The sequence below is a fragment of the Chamaea fasciata genome, unplaced genomic scaffold (assembly GCF_029207755.1).
Source record: "Chamaea fasciata isolate MVZ Bird 193981 ecotype frontalis unplaced genomic scaffold, bChaFas1.0.hap1 SCAF_2, whole genome shotgun sequence".
NCBI classification, from domain to species: domain Eukaryota; kingdom Metazoa; phylum Chordata; class Aves; order Passeriformes; family Sylviidae; genus Chamaea; species Chamaea fasciata.
In genome coordinates this window covers 78,823,550-78,834,947 of record NW_027094087.1, presented here as the reverse complement: position 1 = coordinate 78,834,947, position 11,398 = coordinate 78,823,550, and the positions used below count along the sequence as shown (strand labels likewise).

At 38.5% G+C, this 11,398-nt stretch overlaps 1 long non-coding RNA gene across 1 annotated transcript; it reads right to left on the bottom strand.

Moving 5' to 3' along the window:
* Positions 1-9,110: 9,110 nt before the first annotated feature.
* Positions 9,111-10,200, bottom strand: LOC136286027 (uncharacterized). The gene is made up of 2 exons (XR_010719693.1): positions 9,999-10,200; positions 9,111-9,471 (listed from the first exon to the last, which is right to left on the bottom strand). It is a non-coding gene; the product is annotated as an uncharacterized lncRNA (long non-coding RNA).
* Between the last annotated feature and the right edge of the window lie 1,198 nt (positions 10,201-11,398).

Here is an 11,398-nt window from a genome sequence, read left to right as displayed (position 1 = left end):
CTACCATATCTGCTATATACCCAGTCAGTGGTGTCGCGTCTGTGGTGACTCATGGTACAGGAAAACTTTTTTGCTGAGCTCTTTGTGGACATGGTTACTTTAATTGGAAACAAAGAATTTGAATGTGGATCATTATGACTTATGTTTAAAACAGAATGAATGTTATTTGAGTCACTTTCAAATTAACATGATTGTTTAAAAATATATGAAGTGCTTTGCTGAATTTTAATCTCTCTACTGCAAAAACAATTTTAAAAGATTACAGGCTTGAACATTTTTAGAAGGATGTAATCATACTAGCTAAAACATAAATTTCACACACCACAATAATTTTTAATCATTCTGCAGTGCACACAGGCAGCATTCAAATGTCTCTTTCAAATGTCAAAATAAAATTAATATTTATTACCATACCTCTGAACTAGTACATTAACAAAACTGAAACTCAGGACATTTTCTGCTAAGCCATTTAAGATATTTTGCATGTTCTCAGTTAAACACATTTTCTAGAGCTATTGCTCTGCCCCGGGGACTCACAGGATTGCTGAAGCACTTTATGGCTTTTTTGACTACATTCTTCAGGAAAAATAACTCAGGTCAAGGCAGGAAGAGGATTCCAATTTCAGAGGTGGTTTTCAATGTTGGTAGCTCCCTGTAAATAAAGCCATAAGAATAACTGACATTGCTGAACCTTACACACACACAAAACTGACTAAAATACAAAATTAAACACAGAAAAGTCATATTTGTACCAAAATCTTTGACTTTGACACCTCCAGGGCACCAAAAAACTTCACAGGGTCAGGACAGCATCCATAACAACTGGAAGACCCCAACTGGGTAGAATAAAAGCTAGGTCCTTCATATCTCCTAGTTTGGGGAAAATAATAGCTCAAGAAGAGATCTTCATGGGCTCAGGGCCACCTGGGAAAGTGTCAAAAAAGACCTCTAGGATCTCACCAGAGAGAGAAAGCATTGTTCCCAGTGCCTACTGTAAACTAAACATTGGAGAGTTTTTTAATTGATTCCCTGACTTCACAAACATAGAGCATGGAAAGTGATGGGGTCCCTGTGCACTTCTCTCTGAAACTCTTTTGCATGATACCCTCACTGTTAAGAGGATTGTAACAGAGCAGGTCTACCCAGAGAGATGTGCAAAGGATTTTGTGTATCCATAACAACCTCTGTGCTGAGTTTTTTCAGCCTCCTAGGATTTTTTTTTTTTTTTTTACTGTCTTCATATTCTGCAGCCAAATCTCTGGCATTTAAGAGACTCCAGAGGGGTAAAGCTGTACATTTATGATACTAGTCCTGTGTTATATAGAAGGAAAAAAAGAGCAGATGCATTTGCATCTGCACTTCTAAATCACTTCACTGCCTTTGAAAAATCTTACCTTTCCCACAAAAACACTAGCTGACAAAGATCATGTTGTCAAGCAACATGCACCAAACAGAAATCCAAACAGATATGGTATAATTTTTTGCTACTACCCATAAAACAATTAATCTGGCTTTATATCTCTGAGATAGCAAACAATTCATTCAGACAGTGAAGTTATAGATACTGCTGCCATGGTGTACTAGGAAGAAGAAGGAGAAGGAAGCTCCTTTTAACAGTTTTGAGTTCAGCTAACTGGCAGCTGCTGGCTTGTTGATCAGAGCAGAGAAATGCCTGCCAGCAGTTTGTACTATCCAGTGTTTTGTAGGATCCCCTAACACCTCACAACACCAGTACTTGGGGGTGATGGCTGCCTTTTTATAGATATAGCAAGATCCCGAGGTTTATTAATATACACCCTGCACCTCTGAGGCTGTTACATTTTTTTCAGTCTGGGATATAGACGAAGTTGATATCAAAATTGTGAATTAATAATTTTCTAATGGCACTTGTGGTCATTTTGAGTATATTTGCTGTGAACATGAAGTTTAAATTAATAGGATTGGAGTGACTGTTTCCAGAAATCATAGCAGCCATAAACGCCAGCTGCCCCACTGGAAGCAGAGTTACAGCTTTTCCAGTGTGGCAGCAGAAACAACACTGCTTAAGGTTTCAGTGTGGGCTGAACAAACCTCCTCTGTCCCTCCATAAATGTTTATAATGTAATGCTTACACATGTTTCCAGCAGAGGAATGCCTCTCTGAAATTATTCTGGCAATGATTCCATATAGATAAGATGCTCAAGAAGGTCCCTCACCTGCAAATGGGTTATGGAATTCCTCCTGTTGTTGTGGAGTGACCTTGCCCATGAAGCCCCTGGCAAGAAAGCAGCCACCTCGCACTGCAATTGTACAAGTATGCAAAATCACCACACCAAACCTCAGAAATCTCTGCTGCTTTACTGATATCAGCACCAGGTGCCAAAAGCCATAATTAACTTTTGATTGAACTTTGATCAGTCTGAATGGATACAGCCTGTGGGCAGTGCCTGGGCTGGGAACTCTGCCAAACTTTCAAGTGCCTACAGGGAAGAGAACTACCTGATGGTTGTTCCTGCCCTCATGCCGTCTCCCCAGATATTTGCTACCCTCCCTGTCAAAGGCATCAGGCTGAGCTAGTTTTTGTCCTTGCCTGGTGTAGTTTCTTTCTTCGTATGTTAATAAGAATTTCATAAAAACCCTGATGACATCTGAGCAAGTCACAGCAGAAAAAGGGAATTCCCTCGCCTCAAAACTGATCACCACCCAAAATTATCATATTCTTCTGAGTTAAATCTAGCAAAGTTTGGGCTCCCATGACATAAATACAGGCTGTGTCAAGAGGCTAGAAATGACTACTCCTAGTCTACGGCACCAACCCACTAACCCCAGCAAGAGATTGGATTGGAAACCTGGCAGGGAAAAACTGCATCTTGTATTTCTTCTGTTAAACATGGTATATTATTAGTGTTACGTTAATTTAGGTCACCTAAATGGGCTCTGCGCAATTTAATAAATTTAATTACTTAATAAAAGATTGGATTTGGCTGGGTGTCAGGCAGCCAGTTAAAGAGTGATTGACTGATACCCACGGAAACAACACTCTCTAGAGTGGAGAGACCCCATCTTGGGGTTATGATGCCAAAGTAGCTTTGTTAAACAAAGACACGGCTTTTGGCAGTAGACATTCCTGGTTTCAGATTCAAGGTCCCAAGTTCAGCCTCTTCTCTCAGTGATCTTCCCAGGGGTGTTCTGTTACACACTGACAAAGAAATGCATAAGCTGAATAAATCATTAATTAAAAAACATTTGTTCGACTCTGTGCAGACGCAATGCCTCTCTCCCTTAGGGCAAATGTCTTACTCTCAAATCAATCCAAAGTGCCAGGAGAAGAGGATGATAGTTTCACTTACCTCTAGTCCAGTTCAAGAAGAGTGAATGTGGCTAATTAAATGTCAATGCTTAAAAAAAAAAAAAATCTTGTGTCACTGCCTCCTACTTTGAAAAAATAAAGCAACATACAAAGAAACAAAAGACCCAGTGAGGCAGGAAGATTATTTTAAACCTTCAGAGATGCAACTTGACTACATAATTTGGCTTTTTTTCATTTGTCTATGTAGACATTTTTTCCTTAAGGAACAATTATGACAAAAGCAAAATAAAGTAAATTTTGTTGTTGTTGTTGATATATGTAATTGCAAAAGCACGTGGAAAAGGAAGAGTTAGTTTACTTAGTGAAAACTCCCTCTTCAAGACATCTTGTAGATTCTTCTTTTTGTTTGGCTTTTATAAAGGCTTTTATAGACAAAAGATCAGATATTGTGGTCAAAGACATACGAGGCAATACAATGTCAGCAGTCAATGTACATCAACTATTTCCATGACTGTAAAGTAGTAGCAGGTTTTTATCCTTCAGCTGGTTGTCAACACTTCACTCCTAGGACAGGTTTCTTTCAACCAAATGTAGATATTTTTATCTGAGCTGGCCATCTCAAGCTCCCTCTAAACTTATAAGAAAGGCACTTTCAGGACACACATCCTTCCAGTTCCATTTTACTAAACATGTAGGCCTTTATTGCGGAGTCAGAATGCCTACTTCTAAAGGCAGTGCAGTGTCCCTTCAACGAGGGAATATAGCCATCTCCTGCCCGGATCACACCCCAGAGGAGTCTCTTCCTCTATGCTGATTAGTGTGAATGGGAAATAATAGCTATGTCCATAGTGGACTTCCCACACTCCTGATTTTTACAATATTTACAAGAATAATTACTGGATCCTTCACTTAAAAAAATTAAGGGCTTGCTCCTGAAGAATTCTCTCTATTTAGTAGGGGACTGTCTTACAATTTTCTAAAAAAGAAGATAATTGTCCTTACATTAGGAAAATATATTTGCCTATTTTATTTTGATTTGGAACTAAAATAAATTTTGGGGTGGTTGCAAAGCACATTCTCTGATTTGTTTGTGTTTAAAAATTGTGTGCCTCGGTTTCTGAAATTCCATTTGAATTTATTTTTAGTTTCCCTGTAATACATTTTTACTGCTCTACATGAAGTCATGCCATGTCAACAGAAGTTCATGGAGCATCAAGACTGAACTGGATAACCTCCAGGTATTCCCTTCCAACAAAACTTTTCTGCCATTAGTATACGGTAATCATCATTACATTTTAATGCCTCAGACTCTAAAAAGGTGTGCCAATTTAAATAAACATTAATTTTATTCAATTTTACAAGTTTTAAACAGTACTTTGTGTCTTAAGAGACAGAAGTGTCACAAATCAGCAAATTTAAATTCAGGCCCGTGTGCTTTCACTTGTCATTCTATTGTACCCAAGAGAGAGGTGAGCAGTTAAGCATTTGACTAATTGGAAACTTTTATTTGCCCCTCTTCATACTTGACTTCTTTCTTTGCTCTTCCTTCTTTCTACTTGTGTTCCTGTTTGCTATGTTTGAAATGGACTGAGGATCTTCATGGGTAGTCACTTAAATGGAAATACTCCTGCCTGAGTAATCATTTCTAAACATTCAGACAGGTCACCCAGTTCCTGTTCCCTGTATAAAATCATAAGCTTCAAAGGAATCTTTCATATACAGGTCTTGACTTACATGGTATTAGTTTGTTTTACTATGAGCTGAGACCTTTGAACCTGTAAAATCATTTGAGGGCATATTGAAGAGAAGTGTGGCTGCCCTGTGGCTTTGCCAGTGCCACATGCACAACCTTCTGGAAAATATTCTGAGACATTCATAAAACAGTAAATTATAGGGAATAGCTGCACAAGAGCTGTGGGATGAAAATTTCTAGTTCAATTAACTATGTGGTTTTATTATAACCTGTAACTGTTATACACATCCTTCTAGGACTACAAGACACACTAAATCCAAAGAAACAAACTTCATCTTGAACCTGAATGTTCATAGCAGGCTTTGTAGGTGCATTGAAGTGAGCCTGAAAGTTCTGAAGTGAAATAAAAAAATCGTTGCTGTTTAAATTAAATATGGAAAGCAAATTGCCAGTAAAAGTTACAGAATGAGTAAAAAAACCAAAAATCTAGCTGGCAGAAAGACATATGCCTCATTTCTAGACAGATTATTTTGCTGTGTCTCATTTTTATATTGGATTCCTGTCTAGACCTCAGACAAGAGCCTTGCTGATTACCCATTTTGGAACAAATTAGGAGATCAAGTTCATTGTGCTACAAAAAAGATTTTATTTGTGGCTATGCAGCTGGCTAAGAGCAAATCAGTTTGAGGCAGTACACAGGCCATCCTACCTTCCCAAATTTCCAGTCCATAGTAAGTACTTATTTCCCCAGAAATTTTCTAGTCTTCAGTTTACTCCACAAAGCTAATAAATAATAATAATTATGAATAATAATTATAATATTATTGTTTATAAATCATAAATAATAAAGCATACATTGGTCACCCAAAAGTTTTTTCCTGTCATCTGAAAGGTTTTTTTCTTCATGGAATTCTATGCAACATATTTTAAGTCCACAGAAGCTTAGGAACTGAAAAGCAAAAAACCATTTCTTGAAAGACTAGAAGCTTTCTCCCTCTCCAGCTGAGAGATTATTGCAAGATTTGTCTGGTGACATTTGTTTTGCAAATTCTAACCGCTTTCCTTGGATTTTTTTTCACCACCAGTAATAAAAATATAATAATATCTGCACGTATTTATCCTTAATTGCTGGATAAAAGCCTGAAATAAACAGGAAGAGTGACTGGCATACCTCATACAGTCATTCTCACACACATCCCATACCACAACACACAGAAGAGTCTTTTTAATGCAGTAATCAGAAATATTTAAGATAATTAACAATGCTCTCTTGTGTTCCTCCTACATACAATTGTTTCTTGTATAAACTCTTCAGCAAATTTAATAGATTGGTTAAGCAACACCTGAACCATGTAAGTGGATGACATTTTTCTGGATTCCTCCTCAGCACCAATAATATACAGCTAATACATCATATTCAGTAAAATGGCTTTAAGTGATAACAGGTGTTTAGCATAATGGAAACTGCTGCTAGTTGGTCAACACGTAAATTAATTCTGTATTTATGGAACCAGATGGTCAATTCTGGGGTACCAGCATGGGTAACATTAATAAGCCTCCTTGCTGCAGAACACTATGTCTCATCTGTAGCTTCACTAGTTTCTAATTCCAGCTACTATGTGAATTGCAAGAGTACCCCTCTGACAGAAAGATTAACTGACTTACTCTCTGCCCAAGAATACTACACCATATATCACCAAGGAAAAGTGGCTAAAGGTCATACAAATGAACTTCATGAGAAATTAAGAGAAGTGGTAAGAAACAGTACCACTCAGCTTTTTCACTTTTTTTTACTCTGTACTGCTTAAAGTGTCAGTATGATTTGATATCATTTTCTACCTGCTTTCTTTCTTTCTTAGAACAATGGCTTGGTTCTGTAGAAAATGCAATTTAGCTATGGAGTTCGACGGATAATCCATTTGCATTATAAGACAGATGGGCTTATTACTGTATAATGTTAAGCTTTTCTTCAAAAGCACTCTTTGAGAAACTCATAGACTGACTCAATCTGTGATTCAGAAGAAATCCCTTTTCTGTCCACTGTCAAAGCTTGTTCAGATGAAGTAAGGCAGATACACATGCAAGCAGGATTAAGAAATCCCACTTGGTTGAACTTCCAGAACCAAACCAAAAGGGGTGGTGAAGACCTTCAGCATTACAGCCACATTACCCAGGGCAGAACTCTGTGCCCAGGCTTCCACTTGCAGCGTGAGTTGTGCACAGCAAGTGTGGTGCAGCAGGGGCACATCAGACCCAGAGCACTCCTGCTGTAAAACTCATGGGAGCATGTACAGAACCAAACAGCAGCTCCTGCCACATCACCAGGCACTTGAAAATCACAACCAACCTCTCCCTTATCCTCAAACTGCACTTGGTCAAAGTCTAAAGGCAGCAAACCAGGCCGCTTCAGGGAAGCCCAGGCATGCAGCAGTCCTGCACACACTTACAGTGAGACAGATCTCACAGCAGAAAACACTGAATTGGGTTCCTTTGGATAGCTGTCTCTTCATCTGTGATCCCCTCCCTTTGTGCTGCACCCCACTGGCCTGTCTGCCTGGAAGTGGAGTGACAAAGTGGCAGGGAGGCAGGATGAGTGTGCTCACAGCCCCTCCAAACTGCAGAGAAGCTCCTCTCTTCCCATGTGTCCAATGAATTCTTGTTACACTTTAAAGTTATAATGATTTATGTGCAGTAAAAAGAAATACTAATTAATAACAATTTTGTGCCTCATATTTTCACTTAAGTAGGTTTCTTTGATGAATATAGACAAGAAGGCAGTCACTGCAAACTGCATCTTTGACACTCCTCTAATCCAGTTTAACTGACTTAAAATGAAGGAAAACAGAAAATATAAATGTGGATTCAATTCTAATCTATAACTACAAACATACAGATCTTATCTAGAACTTATATCTTCTGTTTCCTTTTCAGTGTGCACCACTAATGGTTTTTTTCTTCTCCTCTTCACTATTAGGAGATTATGCTTTAAAAATGCAAAATGTTTAGTTACTTACTAAGAATCATTGTGTACATATGAACTAGTTTTGGAATTCAAGTTGCATATCTGGAAGCTTCAGGTCATGCTGAATTATTCAGGTAAGGAGTAATGTATTCAAATGGGTAAAATCCAGTGTCCTACTTCTTATATTTTAAAACCTTGTCTGTTTTAGAAATATTTTGGCCTGTTAAGAAAATAAAAGCATTCAGCAAGGTGAAGTAACAAATATTCCTATGGATTGCTTGATCAGTGGTTTCACATACCTCAGTTCTCCCCTCAGAGCTGCAGTGCCTCTAAGTTGTCTCTAAGTATATTAGGGTGCACACTACTTATGCAATACAAAGCATTTTTGCTGTTAGGATGCCATACAATGTGTAAGACATCAAGCAAAATAAGCCATGGAAGAGCATAATTTTTTTTTTTTTTTTAATATGTATGTATCTCCAGACATTTGCAAAGCACTGTGCACTAACCAGGTACTTTGTCTTCACAAGTGGGAGTCCATGGGGCATTAGTTGGCCAGCATAGAAGTAGAGTAAATAATGGTAAAATATTTAAAATAAATATATTTAAGCCACAAAAAGTATCAAGGTCCTTAATGCACAAAGCAGTAATACACATCTGCAGGTGAGTTAAGGTTATCATTCTGGCTCAAGCCTTTTGACTGAAGCCACAAAACCCAGGGACAAAGACAGAATTAGGGGTTCAGACTGGCATTTGAGGCAGCATTTATGAGCAGTCATTTACAGCGGGATTGTGTTGCTCTGTTAAATCTGTTGTGTACTGTATGCCCAATGGACGTTACATAGATCTTGGGGGAAAAAAAAACAGGGAAGTAAAACAAAGACTGCAGATATATATCTCCCAGGAAACACCAGAGAGAAAGGGAGAGAGCCTTTTCTTTGGAAGAGTTCTTGCATGTACCACAGAACTCCCCAAAAGGGCCATTAGAAGAATTGAGAAACCTGGGAACTGACTGCATGAAGAGTTCGGAGTTGCACAAAATGTTGATGGTCGCGCTCAGCCAGGCAAGCTGTTGGCAACTGCTCAGAGTGTCAAATAACAACTTCAAAATATCTGTTTACAGCCTGAGCCTTTCAGTGACCCAGTTTGCAGCACAGTTACTCAGATTATACATATGATTGTTTTTGCTTTATTCCTGCTATTGACATTAAACTGTGCTTACAAAGACAGGCATGGTGATTTAGTAAAACATTCTGAACACAGAAAACCAGAAGTACACCCACTAAACTGTGTGGTATTTGATGAAGATCCAGCTTTGTACAAGTGAATATATGGCCTGTGATGCAGGAGTCTTCTCTTACACTGGTGGAAACCTGTGTCCTCTCACAACAGGCCCAACAAACCTCCTTTGGTACAGGGCAAAGGCAATTGATTTCCAAAGTTCAGCCTAAGGAGGAGGATCACTGCTTTCCTGGAGAGTGAGAGGCACATGGTCTGACATTTGCAGGTCTGTATTGTGTCACCCTACTGAGGAAACAGAAACATGACGAGTGCTATATGAGCAGCACACCATTTTCCACTGGGTATCCTAATCCCACAACTGCACCACCTACAGTGGAGAAAATTCTTCCTCCCAGTATCAAAATATTTCTGTATATTTGCAGCAAATCGCTACAGATTTGCATCAGTAATTCTGTGTAGGTTCCTTAAAAACAGTCCCTGACTTTTGTCCAGCAGCTGGCAATTTGTTTCTATTATTAAATACCAAAAGTGATATGCTTGAATAAGACTCTAAAGTAGTTTAATTAAAACATTAAATAAACAACAACAAAAAAAAAGTCTTTCTCTTGGAATCCAAACAAAACAGAGAACGAAAATTGACAAAGGAGAGAAAAAAAACCCCACAGCCAAACAACAAAAAACCCAATTAACAGACAACAAACCTCTGATAAACCATTCAAGCAAAACAAGCTTATCCCAAATCATGACGGCTCATTATAAAAAATCTAATGCTGCACAAAACACAGAGTTTTCAGTAATTGTGATCATCTTACCTGCAATTCAGTGACAAGAGAACAAGAGGAAGGTGAAACTGCATAATAAATTGGGTAAAGCCTGTGCTGTTCTCTGTCATCTGAAAGAAGTGTGAAGTCAAATTTTCCCCAGCTGCAATGCCCAGCTAACGTGAACAGGCCATGCTCAAAGTTCTGGACTGGTGGAGGGGGGTTGACAACCCTCAGCACAGGCAGAGCTCCTGAGCAGTTCTCAGGTGGCTGTGCTGCAGCACACAGCTGAGCTAAGGGTCCTGATCAGACCACACACAGCGGCCTCAACAGCAAAATTTGAAAAAGGAAGGTTAAGGACAATGTAGTAATGTCAGAAGATAGAGCAACAGCTGGCTACTGGCATATCTTAACAGGAAGATGACTTCTTAGCGTTCCATCGGGGTTAGAGTAAGTACCCGCATGCAGCAGGGCTGCACAAAGAAGCAAGCTACCAATGTGCTTTAGATATTTCTAAAGAAAATTAAACACTTTTCCTGTCATGGTTTGAGGACTGAATGATGTTCAATGTAAAGACAGGAAGAAAAACAAGTCACATTCAGTTCACTTAGGAGCACATAAAGACAATAATTGCTTTAAAAATTAAGCTGTGTAAACACCGTAAATTGCATCTAAGTAATCAGAATGCAACATCTGAAATACATCCCAGTATTTCAGCCATAACTAGGTACTAAATTCTCTGAGCTGCCCATAGCAGAGAATTCAGGATCTTCCTTTTCTACTCAGAAATCAACAACCCAGGTAAAACCAGTCTTATCCATAAGCTTGTAGAACATGCACAAAAATGTGACAGAAGGTCAAGGTCAAGTACAAATGTCTGAATAACAGTCCCATGAAAAGGTAAATTTTTAAATATTGCTATGAAAATACGAAAACCTTCTCTGTGACGTATGAGGAATTTGTGTGCTTGGTAACTCCCTGTTTCTTCCAGTGTGCAAAGCTGTTTTGCCAACAGGCAATTGTGTTAGAAAGAGCAGAGGATGGAAGTCAAGCAGAAAAATATGTGATTGTCACAAACAATGCTAGAGGAAAATTTGAGAGGGGAAGTCTCTGTATGTTTCATAACAACAACCTGCAGTTTCATTACACTTTTTTTTAAAGAATTCAAAGCACTCTATAAGATTTCATGCAGTTGCACCTTGGCAGGACACCAAGACCTTACTGCTTATTCCATTTGTTTTTTTTCCAAAAAATCCCCTTCTATCCTTTAAGACTGTCATGTAAATTGGTGAAATAATACCTAGTTGAAACAGACAGTCAAGCACCAAAGTTAATTTTCTCTTCTTGGTCTCTGTGGATACCTCACTATTAAATTACAGCAATATTTCTAAGATAAATCTGATACCTGCACTCTGTGTGCACTGCAAATTTCAACTTCTCAAGGACTTTTA